The sequence below is a fragment of the Bombus vancouverensis genome, chromosome 9 (genome assembly GCF_051014615.1).
Source record: "Bombus vancouverensis nearcticus chromosome 9, iyBomVanc1_principal, whole genome shotgun sequence".
NCBI lineage: Eukaryota > Metazoa > Arthropoda > Insecta > Hymenoptera > Apidae > Bombus > Bombus vancouverensis.
Genome location: NC_134919.1, coordinates 10365001 through 10381472, shown reverse-complemented (window position 1 = coordinate 10381472; position 16472 = coordinate 10365001). Strand labels below are relative to the sequence as shown.

Here is a 16472-nt window from a genome sequence, read left to right as displayed (position 1 = left end):
TTTGTTTATATAATTTTATATTTTTTAAATTCTAATTTGAACTGAAACAAGCTCGAAATATTTGGTATAGGAAAATTACCATTACTTAATACACGGTGAACAGGCAAAATCTAATATGAATTGTTATTATTCGCACGATGATTGGGTTTGGATTTTGCTCGCGTGATGATTTGTTTATTAAACGATGTTCATACGTCTATTGGCAGATTCAATCACATTATTTCAAGATTTCGTCACGCGTAGTTTATATTTGAAGAAAGCAATGAAATTAGAAAAGAAATCGACGTTGTTCGTAAGAGTAGATATCAACAAATTTAATGTGCGATTAATTAGAATGATCGATCCATATCTTGTTTTGTAATTACAGAAAAGAAATGAAAATCTTTTCCTAATGCATCTGGTTGATGTATAAAAAATTCAAACACCTCGGTATTAATATAGATTTTGATTTCATTACAATGCTGTATAGAATGTCTTAATTCAATTTTTTGATATATTTTTTGATTAAGAGTTGCCTGTAACAATAAATTATATCTTTTGTTGTACATTTTGTATGAAAGAGAAATCAGCAGCTTAAATAGAAATTTCACTTAGAGGGGTTTATTTTGTATTTTGCATAATGCGCATAAAACAATGACATAATTACATAAAAAATAAATGTGTAAATAAGGAATCATGTGCAATAATAGAAAGTTTGTCAAGGATTTTGCAAGAATTACTATTTATGATACATTTAAGACATTGTTCGACAGTGTACGTACATCATATGCTTTCTATGTGCCTTCCAAGCATGTTTGTATTATCGTTGCCAATTTCGAGGTCAATTTTAAACGACATCATAAATAAATATTATTAATGTCGTTGGATGGTGTGCACAGTAATTTAATGATAATGATAGATCGGAATTCGGAGCAGTGGAACGATGCCATTGTTGGTTAGGCATGCGGGCATATGATTTTTAGAATGTCACAGTCGTCGACGTGAAAATGTTAGTCATCGGAGGACAGGTCATAATTTATATTAGCGTTGTTTGAAAATATTTGTTGTTAATATTATACAATATCGCGGATGATAATTTCTTGAAGGAAATTTAGCAAAATGCTGCAAAATTTTTCAAAAATTCAATTTTCGCGCCTTTTATGACAGTACGTTTGTACTAGTACATAACTGTGAACAATTTTGGGATATCGATTGATACTGTTTCTAGTTTCTAAACGATAATTCGATCGTCGAAAATTTACGAGCAGGACGAGTTCAATTTTCAGACGAGGTTTTACTTTCCAGACGAAGATATACACGTAATAAAATAATATACATAAATGAATCATGTATGAAACGTAAGAAACATATGAATACCTTTTAATAACAATTTAGTTTGTAATACCACGAAATACTGTTTCACTCAGACTTAACAAATCGACAATCTTCTATCGTAGCATCTACCGACTACGTTCAACTATGTTTAAAGAAAGATATACGCGTCCTTACTTTTCATTTTTAGTCGCTGGACAAATAAATCTCCCGTTTTTACAAATTTAAGTTTTGAGAAAGAAAGAGAGAAAACGTCTGATGAATAATACTTTTGGAAAATAACTGCTAGAGCAACGTTCTTAGTCGACCAACCTTGATGATTCACAACGATATACATACGCTCTATTACACGCTTTTTATATCTTTCACTTCGTTCTCTCTGTTCTAATGTTCTCAAAACACGTGTTTCAATGAACGTTCTCGTTTTAGAGGACATCGAAAACTTCCTAAACGAACCAAAGCCCATTCAGCGGTGAAAATTGTGGATATTCCTCGCGTTTGTTACACATGTTTCGAATTAAACCTATTAATTTTGCAACATGATGGAAAACATTGTAGAATCGATAAGAAGTGTGTCGATGTTACACGTCCTTCCTATTTCGGTTTCAACTTCTGTATACATTCGGTGTTTTTCCTGGATGATTTTCTATGAGTTACAGATGTTTACTATGGTTGTATCGATGAGATGATTAATCCTTTTCTGTTTGCCATATACAGTTACACATGTCTGTTCTGTTATTTAGGATTAGTTACAACCATCGCACGAAATTTTCCAATTTCACTTGTATAGCTTACGTATTGTAATTTAGAACAGACATTGCAATATTCTAACGTCCTGACATTTAAAATTTGTTACATTCAGTACGCAAAACTGATCCCTTTTATTCTTTGTATTCGATTTTCAATACCTTTGTTATGGTTTATCTGTGCCGTATCATTTTGGAACATTTTGAAGTGTAGGGAATATTTTGAATGTTCGAAGAGATCAATTTCTTTTATCCGTATCAGTATTCATTACTATTTATTTCGTTGTCTTCATAAAATTCAAAATATCCTGCATTCTCTTTCTATCTATTATTGTGGCTATGTTATCGCTTATGTTACAATGCAATAAATTATAGAATTCTAAGTGCATCGCCAAAGATCAAGCGTAGATTGCTATGTTATATAGAATTATTCAGTTTAAATCGCAATTTCTTGCGCAAAATTAAAGTTGTACGTTGTATTCACGGCAAAGTGCCATTCTAGCCTTATCTTTAATCATATGACGCAACGTACAATTTTTGGAAGAAATCTTGACGTTGATATATTTATCATTGCACACGGTATACATATTTCCTGTACGATATTAAGTTCATTGCATTTCGTATTTGCATTTTTCTCTATCAGGTTGCTGCACTTTTTTCGGTAAATTCGATATTTCTCACGATGATCGAGTAACCAATGATCCCTCTATCGTTTTTACTTAAAGAAATGTTCTTAAATATTATTGTAAAATGATATGAATTAGCCCATAACGTTATTGGATTGTTGAATTGCGAAGGATTTTTTAATTATTCGTTGTTATGCTCGCGAGGAAGTTTGGAATTGTTATACGTAATAACAATTTTTTATAAATATTCTGTTAACGTTGTTTATAGTATAAGATGTATGCTCGTATGTTGTACATGATGTAATAATGAATTATATGAGACACCTCTTAGCTTTGTTTTATGATAGGATACCACACTCTTGGCGTAGATTGTGATTCACGTGTGACGAGTCACACTCGTGACGAAGTTTAATTTTGGTTCACAAACTCGAGGAATGATGAACACATGTTCCGTATAGTATATCGATGTTCTTCGTTCATTCAAGTGTTACAGTAGGAAACGTTATGAACCCTACCGTATGCACATACACGTGTAAGATGACTCATAAGTCAAGGGGTGGATTGGGTTAGAGAAAGATAAATAGAAACGAATATAAATAGAATTCTTTTACTAGAATACTTTTTGAATATACGAAAGATCATCAGGTGATTCCCTAATGTCGTACCTTGACTTTCTAATCACAGAGTTATAGTATAATAATCAAATATTTGAAATTCAAAAATCTTACCAATTTTCCGAAACAGAAATTCAAAGATTGGCAAAATGATAAAATGGTCCTAGAAAGTAACCGATAATACGCAATTCATTAATAGTCGGCGAGTTTTTATGCATCTATAGAAAATTTGACAGTGATAAATTGCACGAAACGCGCATAACATGACAAGATATATAAAATATGTAAATTACAGTGCTTTCTGTAATACTTGTCAGATAAAAACATTTCTTTACCGAGGCTCTACCTTTTTAATCATCTTCTCGAAGGTATGAATTTCCATAAAAATTCAATCTGTTCATTGGTAATAAATGCGAAATTAAATTACGCTTTACGCAGCGTCAGGCAAATATTTAAAATATAATGAAGGCTGTACGGTGGCAACGTTTCTGGAGAAATGAACTCGAAGCAAGGGAAGGAATTTCTTGCACCGATGACAGTTTTCGTTTGTAGGGACGATCATTTTCAGAAAGGGAACGAGTTGGCTTATTGCAGGAGGGTAACGCTGTCAGACGTAAACGATTATTTCAAGTGGACGCATCGCGACGGCGAAAGACGCGTAGCCGAAGCCTCTGGAAATAGAAGAGTGACACAAGAGTGAAGGCCTGCGGCGTACGAGAGCCGCGAATGCACCGTAAAGCTGCTTATTTTAAATAGGAGCAACGTCGACGCGATCTGCCTGCTCTCACGAAGGCTCCGCCGATGGAAATAGCAGAGGCCGTTTAATGAATTATCCGTTACGTTTGCGCGTGTTCGTTTCGAGATCGTAAACAGTGAATCGGGACCCTCCATTACCTTCCGCAATTCCAGCAAATCACGAGATCTTTCGGCTCTTTCTTAATCCTCTGTAAGAACGAAGAATGTTTCCTTGAATGTTGATTATGAGAAAGATTGTTATGGAGTTGAAATGAATGATCTGTTTAGTGGGAATGAATGTAAATTTTGTTGCAGTGTTTGCTACTTAGATACAATTAGTAACTTGATACTAATAGACTAAACCAATAGTGCGATATTTGTGACGAAATTGTAATGTTAACTTTTATTCTGATAAATATATAATTGTATACAATTGATTATATATTATTTATTTATATTATTGATTAATAAATTATATTATTGGAAGAATGCTACACAGTTTTGGCATCTAGAACAGGTTGTCATCTAACTGATTAAACGATGAATATCGTTTATATTTATTATTCGTTTTTTGTAATATTGTTTCTTATCTTGGATTGGAACGACATGTTACGCTTATAGGATATTTTCATTAAACTTATAAAGTATATTTTTGTATGCGAAATATTTTAATAGGCTTATCAACGAACGAGAGTTATTCAGGCGTTAAAAGTATTTAAGCGATTCTTTTTTAGAACTGGAAAATATTCCTTTTTAAGCTTAGAAAAGCTTAGAATCAAACTTTCTGTTTATTGGAATAAATTGTTCATATTTAGAACGAACGATGAAACTAGGAAGTAAATAGAAAAAAGGAAACAATGGATAATACGATATACTGAGTAAAATACTATCATCGAGCGTGATGTAATATGAATTTTCCTCTTAATGATCTAAAAGTAAATGTGGAGATAGGAAACAATGGGTAATGTAATACTGTGAATCCAACCTTGTCATTAAGAGACGAGAGTGATGTAATATAAATTTTCTCTTAAGGATCATGAATGGAAACATGATTTTAAATATCGAATAGACGTATTTCGAGATATGCCAGAAATTTATACGATTATTGAAATAATATTACAACTGATTATTAATTAAAATATTAAGAATTTTTCGTAAAATATTTCAAGTAAAATCGTATTTTTCTTCTTTGCATAAAATTTAAACGTATGTGCTTCGTAGATAGTAGAATTAATTTGCATTGAACACAGCAAGAATATATTAAAATTGATAAGAAAACAACGAGAAACAATCGAGATATCATTCGACATTTTACTACTATGCTATTCTTAGGGATTTTGGACTTGTAAATTCTAAATAGAATTAATTTTCTGTAATGTCGTATTTCAATTTTTTGTCGAAATATATATCTGAAAATTTAAAATACAATGATTATCCCAAAAGTAACTTAAGAACTTGCTGCTGAAACTGCCTCATATAGTTTCACGTATTTGATTGTACGTAAATCAGGATATCGGAATGCATTCCAGATAACATAATTCAACGAGAATTCCTTTTTTCTATGTCTAAAAATAGCAATCGCTTAACTGTGCTCAATTAAGAATTTGAAAAATAACAAAATTTCTGGATCGTTACCTTGCGATCATAAATTCAGGTCGCGACAGTAGAACGATTCCACTTGTGGTCAGACGCAGCGGCAACTTTTAGAGCATGACGGATACCTTGAATGGCCTCGAATAACCTTGCACCACAGGTCGTTGCGCTGATATTTGATCTCACTACCACTAAACCATGAAAAGAAAACGATATCCCGCAGTTAAATATTCAAACAGGTTTCAAGTTACCTATATTTACGATATATTTAGAACTAACCGATGGTAACTTGAAATCATTGATTGTAAAATCGCATCGTAATGAGACATTATTCACTATCAGGATGATCAATTCGTAACTTTTTATAGAAATACAACAGCCTTTATAGAAATAATGCTTTCTGGAATCCTTTAGCAAACCTAGACATCTCTTTGGAATTGATGATCCATAGATTCATCAAATTGAACATCCTCGTCTATACAACCAGAACATATCCGATTGCCTGCAAGACCTCAAACTTTCGTTCTTGATTAATGAAAACCGTTTCGTACAAATGCTTTCGCTTTCGTTCGTCTCGCGACGATCCAAGAATTTCATCTCTGACGTCGCAATACGAAACGAACCATCCAATCGACTTTGTCGAATTTTGAGAGTAAATTTGATCCATCTGCTCAGGAACAACAGCTTTACGTGTTCAGCTGAAGAATCAATCTTCCGTGATAGTCCAAAGCAAACGCACAATAACACGGATTAAAGGATAAAGAGATCGAAGAATCCCTTTGAGGTGCTTTATCGCACCAGAAGAAACGACGTCGCGTGTGCTTTCATGTCACAAGCTCGAGCACACGGTTGGCATGCTAATTACGTGGTTGCGGACCCTAACTACACTAGCAGCGTAACTCACAAAGAAATGCTCATCCCAGTCGCATCGCGAGACACAAGCCAGCCATCAATCACAGTCACAGTACATCGCATCTGATGTTATCTTGGCGAATCCCGGGGAAAGCGATAGGACAAGGCCCGGATGTCCCGAACTTGTGCATCTGGCAAGTCTTTCGTGGCCATAAAAGCGGCTCCGGCTCTGTGCCATTTAAACCACGGTCGGAAAAGAGCGTTCCACGAGATCCATAGTCACGGTGATAATTAAGCCGTTTTATGATGCATCGTCGAGCGGGAACGATGAATCGTTCGCGAAGATGATAAACGAACATGCGGACGAGACACGCGGACGAGTCTTCGAGACGCAGATAAAACGCGTTCTTAGAAATCTGCAGATGTCACCGTAGTCCAACAAACGATGCTTATGATGAAATTACCGATTTTCAAGATTTCGTGGTTTCTACTGGACTTGTCTTTTAGTTAAGTCCAAGAGAACGATAAGAGCATTGTTTGTTGTTGTCGTTCTTTTTGATAAGACGACGTTAAGCCCTATATTTATATCTATGAAGAACATAGGCAAAAGTGGATCTTCGATTTTGTCTGTCTCATGTGCCAAATATACATATATTTTAGTCTTGCGAAAATTTGTGTTAATCACAAGAAACCAAGTAATTTGGATCATTGGAAAAATCGCTCGAGAAAGACGAAAAATTATTTATCCACCATTTGGTGTTCTTATACCTCGAAAGCTAATCGATACTTGCATCGTTTGTTAGGATTTTTGCCTTTTTTGAAACAAGCTACCGAAGCTTGCACTGAGTTTTCTGAAACATTCTGTAAATGGCAAAAAATTAGCATGAAAGAAGTGGTGCCTAGATTATTTAATACAATTAACAGCTCCTACATGGATAGATTGAGGTTAGGTTGAGGTTAGGTTGGGGTTAGGATTTCAAATTGTTCTTCCATTTCGCTACGAGCTTTCGAACAGGCCAATAGAAAGGAACTCGTTTAGCCGAAAGGATTTATAGTCGTGGAATTCGTATTTTCTTCCTCGTCTCGTGTTCGTTGCCTTCGCAATCGAATTGTGTGAAAAATGAAGACGTGAATCGTTCCACCAAAGACGATAGAACCCCTCTACGTAATGGAGACTGGCAGGCATGCGTGGCTGAATGAGATAAATGGCGGCCAACGCGAGCTAACATTCACCTTCCGCGATGGAATCTCGCGGCCTACCGAATCCGTGCGCGGATATTATTTGCGGTGGCCAACGTTCCGCTGCTATTACGAGCTACCAGTGAATAGTTCGGGCTATTTCGTGCGACCGTTAATGAAGAACAGGCTTTGAAGTAGCGTCGTGGGACTGGAACGGTTTATAGAAGTTGTGGCTGCATTTAGAATTACTATTAATTCTTAGGCTATGTAATAAAACGAGGGAAAATTTATAATGTAAGATTTAGAAGATTATTATGAGGATCACGTGGGAAAAATATGACGAAACTGTCTCTGTTGATTTTTTTATTTCGACGCTAGTCGATGGTTGGAGCAGAGTATTTTAATATATTTACGTAGGTACTTGGGAAGGAGGTTTGTTAAAACCAAAGATATGAGCCTTTTAGAAACTGATTATATAGGGTGGTTAACTAGTGGCACAAGCGGAAAGGGGGTGATTCTACGCGAAAAAAGAAGTCGAAAATATAGAATAAAAATTTAAAAATTTAAAAAAATAACGTCAATCGAGACAACGATCTACAGTGAGATCCGTTATAACGAGACGCGATAAAGTGCACGCGTACCGAGCGAAAATTCAAAGTCGATTTTCTCGAAAACAAAGACTCAAACGAAAAATTGTTATTCTATATTTTCGACTTCTTTTTTCGCGTAGAATCACCCCCTTTCCGCTTGTACCACCAGTTACCAACCACCCTGTATATCTACGAGGTTCCATAACAAGCGAATGAAACGATGTTACGAATAAACAATATTTCTGAAATACTGAAGAAAGTTTGTAAAGATACGAATGAAGGAATGAATGACGAGGAAAACAATATTTTGCAAATCCTTGGAGTCCCTTCTTGTAGTCACAATAATGAAAAATAGAATTCGATAATTTATATCGCTTTTGAAAATATTATTAATGAAATATTATGTTATGCAATAATGTAAATTGTCGTATTAATAAAATGTTTGTGTCCTTAATGGGTTCAGTAGAAAGTAATAGGAGACGATACATGATATTGTTTCTTTGTGCTCCAAGTGTAATTCACGTATTCTCAATAATAACTCGTTAATAAATAATAAATTGTGATTTAAGGCAACCTTTAAACGTAAAGTTTAAGAGGCGTAGTCTTTGGACGCCTGTGGATGGGCAATTCGCCAAACATCGCCATTTTCGTCGAGTTTTCGTAAAATTTTGGATAAGAAATAGCATGTCGATTGATATGGAGACTACACACATGTTCCGGTCTTGCATTTATGTAAGTCCTAGCAGTAGTTTATATTATTAGCCACAATGTTCTTTTAACATAGCAAGAGACTACCGTGCATAATTCATGATTTATAACGCGTTATTTAAAATGTAAATGAAGGAAGTAAAACGCAATTGGGTTATGCATCTAATGCTATTTTACGGTATACGTGTAAAGTGGTAAAGTATTTTAGATATTTCACGAATAGTATAAATAATTCGATACAATTTCCTACATACTTACGTACGTATAAAAATAATATTATCTAATGTAATATTCGTCTGTAAAGTTTATTTCAAATATAAATATGAAAATATCCGCTCGTTTCATGATCGATGCATTGCAATGGCAAGAACACCTTCCATAAATTGAAGAATATTTTATACCAGTGCATGAATATTTTTCATATTGTTGGATTTATCTAGTTTAGTTGGAAGCATCGAGTAAAATTTTCAGCAAAAGAGAAATTAGAAATTAAAATTTTACTGCGATATTTTCTGCAAAAGAGAAATTAGAAATTAAAATTTTACTGAGATATTTTCTATACATTGAAGCAGTTGAACTCCTAAGAAGCATGAATAATTCTAGAAACGCCCCAGAAACAAAATAGTATCCGTGCTTTTGTGTTATTACATTTCCAGTAAAGAGATAGTTGGGCAATGGTCGTAAACGGTTTAGTGAAATATAATGCTTGAAGTACTAAAACGCATACAACTTACTTGGCTCTTTTCCACTCTACCGTTTAAGTATCTACTTAATTATAATGTAAATTAATATTTCAATAAAGGCCACCGTAAAAGACACAAGGTACCTCGTTTATTCTTATCGTTGTTATTGAAATATTCTGAACTTTGAAATAATATCTGCCATCAACCAAACGCAACATACTTACAAAGATATGAGAAACTTCATTTATTCTTATTGTTCATTCGTTCTTCGTTTATTTGTTATATATATATACCGAAGAACCAAGGCAATGTCCAAAGCTAAAAGTTACATTCATACACTATATTGGAAAATCTATTTTCAAATTTTTCTCTTTCAGCTTACGATATAGCTCGTAATAAATTGTAGCTTATAACAAAGATAAACGAAATCATATTTGCAAAAGTGTCATAAAATATAATTCATTACGTATTACGATGTAATACATTGCAGCTGACAAGTAAACATCGTTATGTTTGAAAGAAAAAGATAAATCGGAAGCTTTTGTTTGATGATGAAAGATGGAAGTTTCCGTGTAGTATGCACCGATTTTTCCAGCGGTGACGTGCACTTGTTAGCAAATTTTCTGCATTGACAACGACGGATGTTGCTTCTCATTTGTCACCGGTTCTGAGGTATTTTGGCGATGGCCTACAAACTTTCAGCGAGATGCACGTGCTTGGAACTTAAATGTTCATTGCGATCAGCCTTGCGACTGTAAGCTCCGTCAGCTGCGTACAATATTTTAAGACGAAAGCCTCTTCAAAAGATGCGAATCGTTTCTTCCAGACTGTTGTATATAAAACGAAATTATTCAACGTGAAAGATGTTCATCCATCGTTCAAATTTCATATGGGCAGAAGTTATTTAACTTAATAAGTGGTGCTATATACGATGCTTCAAAACTGATCCAACATATTTATGTTTAGCTATCATAGTATTTTTTACAAAAGAAATCTACAGATATTCAAAATTCATCCTTTGTAGCAAGCAGAATCGTTGTAAAATTACTTGAAAGATTCTGGCAAAATTATTTAGATATTTTTCCAATAGTCGAATTTCGTATTTTATCGAGAAAAAAAAATGAAACAAAAATAATAATAAGATAAGCCTTTAACACACAGGCAGAGAATTAATTTTCATTCGCATTATAAATCTTATGAGAGGGAGAGTAGCAATTCCAGAAAAATAAAGTTTACGATTGAGAAAACGATATTGCGGTTATAATTCTTTTATTTGCCGTTACCTGAAATACGTAATCTTCTATGCTGTTACGGTTCGCTTTTAAACGCGAGAATTATTGCTGCACCGTTTATTTGTCTGCTTTAGACTGTTTATATCACAGATTAGACTTGGGCAATTTTCTGAGCAAATGTACACACGCAAATTGTAGATGCTTCTCCTTAGAATTTGAACTGCGAATATTTCAATAATTTCATATCTAGTTCTCCTTTCGATATTTCCTTTCGATTTTATATTAAGCATTTTTCTAAAGTGTAAAAGACCTTCTCCATCGTCGAGACAGCAACGAGATTGAAATATACAAATTCGATGATCGCAACACGTTTAAAGTCATCGTACGGTTTCGTCCAAGTCTACGATTCGCGCAACGCCATACCAAATCCTGCGTCTTAGTAGAATCTAAAATAGAATCTCGCAAAAATCATCAGGCAAAATCTCAACGTCTATCCGAGTACCCGTCAAACGAATCCGCATCTCGGTTCCTCGTCGAAAAAACAGCACATGCGCGATTTTCCGCGTCAAAGTACACGACATCTGGCACAGAATTCGGGCAGAAATAACGCGAGAGAAATGAAGAGAAAGAAGCGACGTGTATTACGCAATCGAGCTTACATATGTAAGTTTGGTTGCGTGATTTTTTCACCGCGAAACGCAGCAGGAAGTTTCGCTGTTTGCTCGAACAGTATCGAGCATGAGCCAGGAAGAAGACGGATCCTTTTACCATGACAAATTGTTGGTAGAGATAGATTGCTAGAAACTCGTTAATTCGATATCGGTACAAAGTTTCCGCTCGTTGGCATGTAACGATACCTGGCACATATTCTTTGGCGCTCGACATTGCGAGCGTTTCGCTTTTCTTCCAGTCGACGCGATTAAAATCCCATTTAACACGTTCCGCATCTCAGAAGAAATTTAAACGGAATTTTGAACGAATGACAAGATATATGGCGTAATTTTTGGACAGATGAACCTCGTTTTGGAGAATTTTTATGTTCGAATATTTTGAAGTCCCAAATATAAAAATTTTATTCAGGCGAAAGGTTTCAGATTTCAATATTCTTTTATTGTATCGGCTAATTTAAAAGATTCTTATAGCAAAGATGCAGAAATGCATATAGCAAGATTTATCATAGAAGAAATAGGTGACATTGATGAATCTATGCCGATTCATTACAGAACACTGTGCCAAACCACAAATTTATCGTTGAATAAGCGTAGGCTCCAACGATAAGCTTCAGAAGCGAACTAACTTTTTATCAACAGTTCGATTAATTTGTTTCGCTTCGATAGAAAGTAGAATACTAACGTTGCACTATACTACGATAAATTTGATAAATTATACTTCTAAATTCCTTTTACTTTTATGAACAATTTTTGCAAAAGTAGAGTTTCTATGGAACTTTATAATTATAAAATTTGGAAACTTTTATCGACGATGCGATACATTTGCATAAATACATAACGGTTTTCAACGAATGCATTAGGATTGCAGATATCTTCAGCGCCAGCGTGCAGTCATGCATGATGCTAGCTGATTCGAAATAATTTACACAAAACTAGCGTTCGAAATTGAATATAAAGAAAATTAACTGCGAATTCCACCTAGAATATGAAATTTATCGTACGATGTACGAACTTCCACTCTGCTTCCACTATAAATCTCGCCATTCAAATCTCGCCTTTGGCAAGTATTGTTCCCTAAACTTCACGAAACTTAAATAAGAATTATTAACACGTTGTCAAACGTTTTGTTAAGGTTCCAAGAGATCCGTTAACGATATCCTCGTAAACCAAAACAATTTTGGAAGTTTCAAAACTCTGATATATAACATTGTAAATATTCCTCTTTTGCTTCCAAATATCGTCAAAGACGATTGCACGTGAGTTATCCCATGGAAGCTTACCGACAAGGATCGTTTCCTCTTTTGAAACAACTCCAAGATAATATATATTACATGTAAAATCCGATAGTACACACCCCCGCACAAAAATTTGGCGCACCCTTTGTGCCTTTCTGACGAATAAAACTCACCGTACATTTGTTTGAAAGATAAAGATACATATCGTAATTATAAATAAAATAATTTATTCGCTTAAGAAAAGTCATTGTTTCTTTTGCTCTAAACTTGTAGAAAATTTTAAACGGAAGTGGGTACAACATAAAAATCTACTTCTATTATCCGGAACACCATAACTAAATAAATAACCGAACGCGCAAAAGGAGAGAACAGAAAAGAAATGTTTAAAACAAGGAAACAGAGTTTGTTAAAAGTTTGCATAGCTCAATAACCATAGCCGCGCAAACGAAGTCATCGCATCAGCTCGCAAACCGTCAATTTCAATATTCAAGGAGTGCATCAGTGAGTGAGTAGGGTCGAAGAACAAGAGCACGAAGCATCCGAGCAAATAAACTGTGCAACAGTATTCCTCTGGTTCGTCGAGTGGAAATACGAGACGGGTCGAAGGTAGAAGGAGCCCACTGCATCCTGGGTAGCATGAAATAAAAAAATTATAACCGTGGAATCGCGTTTCGGAATCGCGAAGTCTGCTCGCGTCCGGCGTATGCCTTTAATCTTCTCGGATGATTCTCATCGGGGAAGAAAATGGAAGAGTTAAGAGACGAAAAGGAATCTCCGCCAAGGTAAAACAGTCTGAACCCCTGGAATCGTTCTCCAAGCGCGGATCAACGAAAGTTGCTTGGGTAAAAATCGTAACTCTCTCCCTCTCTCTCCAGATTTCCGGATAACAGCGCTCGTATTTTTAACGCGAACACGCTCGAAAACGTGGCCCCGTACGTTCAACAATCCACCAGCAGCTGGCTCGCTTTATTTTTTCATCGCCCGCCAGCGTCAATATTATTATTGGCTCGCCGTGCAACTCGCTGATCCGCGGGATTTTCGCGAGCTGGGCGTCGAATTTGGGTCGAAATATCAGCTTCCGTCAATGAAACTTCCTCGCACGAGGGATGCTTTAGTTCGCACCAGGTTCTTAGCGCTCGAACAGCAACAGGAGATTCTGATGAGCGATTAGGGAAACAAGGAAGTGGAGCATCGTCGTTCAGATTTTTTATTTCGATACGGAGATATCATTTTGCACTTAGGGAAGAGTTTGCTTTCTGAAGTAGTTGAAATATCGGTGTTTTGGTTGTTACAGCTTCCGTTGATAATGTCCTGAGGATATTCCTGGGAAACGTCGCATTGAAATTTGAAACGAAACGACGAGAAAACTGACAACCGATAAGAAGAAAATGTAGATTCTTTTTGTTCCTCAGAGTAGAATCTTCCCCTTAGTTCGTCGTTCTTCCTTCGGTGCCAAAGCAAATACCAAACTTTACCCTCGAACGACGTACGAACTAATTCACAGTGACACTCGTTGGAGAAGGTAGAGGCGGCAGCTGGTGTTTGCTTGTAAAGCAACGTGTACAGCCTCCTCGACGTGACAGAAAGAAATTCTCGTGGAAGATTCGGGTCTTTGATCTTTACCCTGCGAGAAGAGCCGTTCTAAGAGCATTTCTTCCCCACGCCACCCCCAACTGCCGTTTATAAAAATACATACGACGAACAGTGGCCGCTATTTCGACGCGTCCGATCGATTCACGGGCGTATTTTCAGATTCTGGACGACCTTGGACGATGAGAATACCCCGTACTTCCCTACTCGTACGAATGTCACACGTTTCGTGGGTAAAAAAAGAACTGGCGGAACCTCTATCGCGAAATCTTCCTGCCTATCGTTCGTTCTTTGGTCTTTCCATCGACTGATTAACCCTCACTAGTTTCTCGTGTCAGCTTGACAAACTTTTCCGGTGAAAGATTATAATCTTGTTCGGTCATTTATAGAACAATTTCTCTGCAACCTTTTGACTTTTTTTTTTATTCTTCGCGAAGAATGCAAAATTTCTTATTTATCTCTCCATTATATCGACTTTTTACCACTGTGTCGAATTTATATCGAGGAACATGTTAAGATACGAAACTGAGGGAAGACGTGGTGAGAATTGAGAGTTGAGCGAATCAACGATATTATTAGTTGTTATAATGTTACATGTTACAGGAATATTATATATTTGATAAGGTTTTCACGACAATTCTGAATAACATTGTAGGATATCGATGGAGAAATAAAAAAAAGAAAGAAAGAGAGAAATAGGAAAAAATAGTATTTAAGTGAGAAATTATTGTAATAGTTGATGAAGGATATGTACAAGTACATTGATGATTGGTAATCGATAAACATCTTCAATGTAAACTGTTTTGCAGTCTTCAACAGCTTCGAAATTTCTTCCTTCATGAGATACTAATTTTATTTGGAATAATTCTCTGTTATCAACATTCTGTAGCCTTTTATGTTTTTTTTTTTTTTATAGTTTCGAATTCTTCTGAGTAAGCAGTTTGACATTTTAGACACATTATAGCTAGTTCTGCGAGCAGCTTGAGATATTTTAGATTTTTATAGCATCTACTCGTTTAAAAATAGATCTTTCTTGCATGCGACTGTGGTGTAGATTTTAAGAAACGTGTATGGACATTGAAAGATCACGTGCAAAGGATAACGACAAAGATAACATCAAAGGCTTGGACGATATTCGTCTTGTTTTGGATCGTTCGTACACTCTTCAGGCTTTATAGTTTCGCCTTTAAAACGTTCTTCTTTCCTTGATATTTATCACGCCCCATCATAAATGTCTTGTTCCATTGCAAGGGTCAAAAAGAATCAGATTTACGACACATCTTTAGCGAGTATTATAGATATTCGAGAAGAAGAAGTTTAAAATTCTTCTTCCGATATAATTTATAAACGATGAATGTGATTTTTAGTTATCAAAAGTATAGCGATCGCAATTTTTATTTCATGTGTTCTACTGTCAAATATTGTCAATTCAATTATCATAAACATTGCGCCGACATTAGATTATCATATGTGTAATATACATTTTTCTCTGTTCATAAATACAAATAGTCTCTTCTCTTACGAAATAATATTTTCACTTCAAATATTTCATAATATTATAAAATCTTATTATTATATCGGAGGAAATAAACACACGTAACGATTTAAGAGCTAGTATCGTTATTCAATACCTTCTAACATAATTCACTTTGCACTGTTAATTTTAAATTAGAAGACATTACAAAAATCAACAGTAATTTTCTTTAGCTCGATCGATTTTTGACTAAACAATTTTCTTAAGCACACAGAATTTTTAGCTGAATTTTTCTTAAAATTCCTTAGGCTTTATAAAACACGTGATGATTCGAAACTTTTGGCGATAGTCTAATGTTTTCTGTCCTATATTTTTACGAAACTCTGTACTTTCAAATGTAACTAGAATAGGTGAAATCGGCAAAGAGAACGAATCGAATGCAATGGGTGCAAGAGTTTTGTCGTCGATGTAGGTTGAACTGGCACGTAAATAATCCTGGGTGTCGATCTGATTTAAATTTAGCGCCGGCAAATCACAGAGCGAAGCCGTTGCACCGGCAAATCCATCACGGAAATGGCTCGAGTATCAAAGTCGGTCGATTGCTGCCTGGCGATTGTTTAAAGTTATTTTTTA

The 16472-nt window shown here is 35.3% G+C and overlaps 1 protein-coding gene across 10 annotated transcripts in view; it reads left to right on the top strand.

Moving 5' to 3' along the window:
• The window catches only part of tmod (tropomodulin), a 120126-nt gene that overhangs the window by 38995 nt on the left and 64659 nt on the right, over nt 1-16472 (top strand). The gene's annotated exons all lie outside the window — the stretch shown is intronic.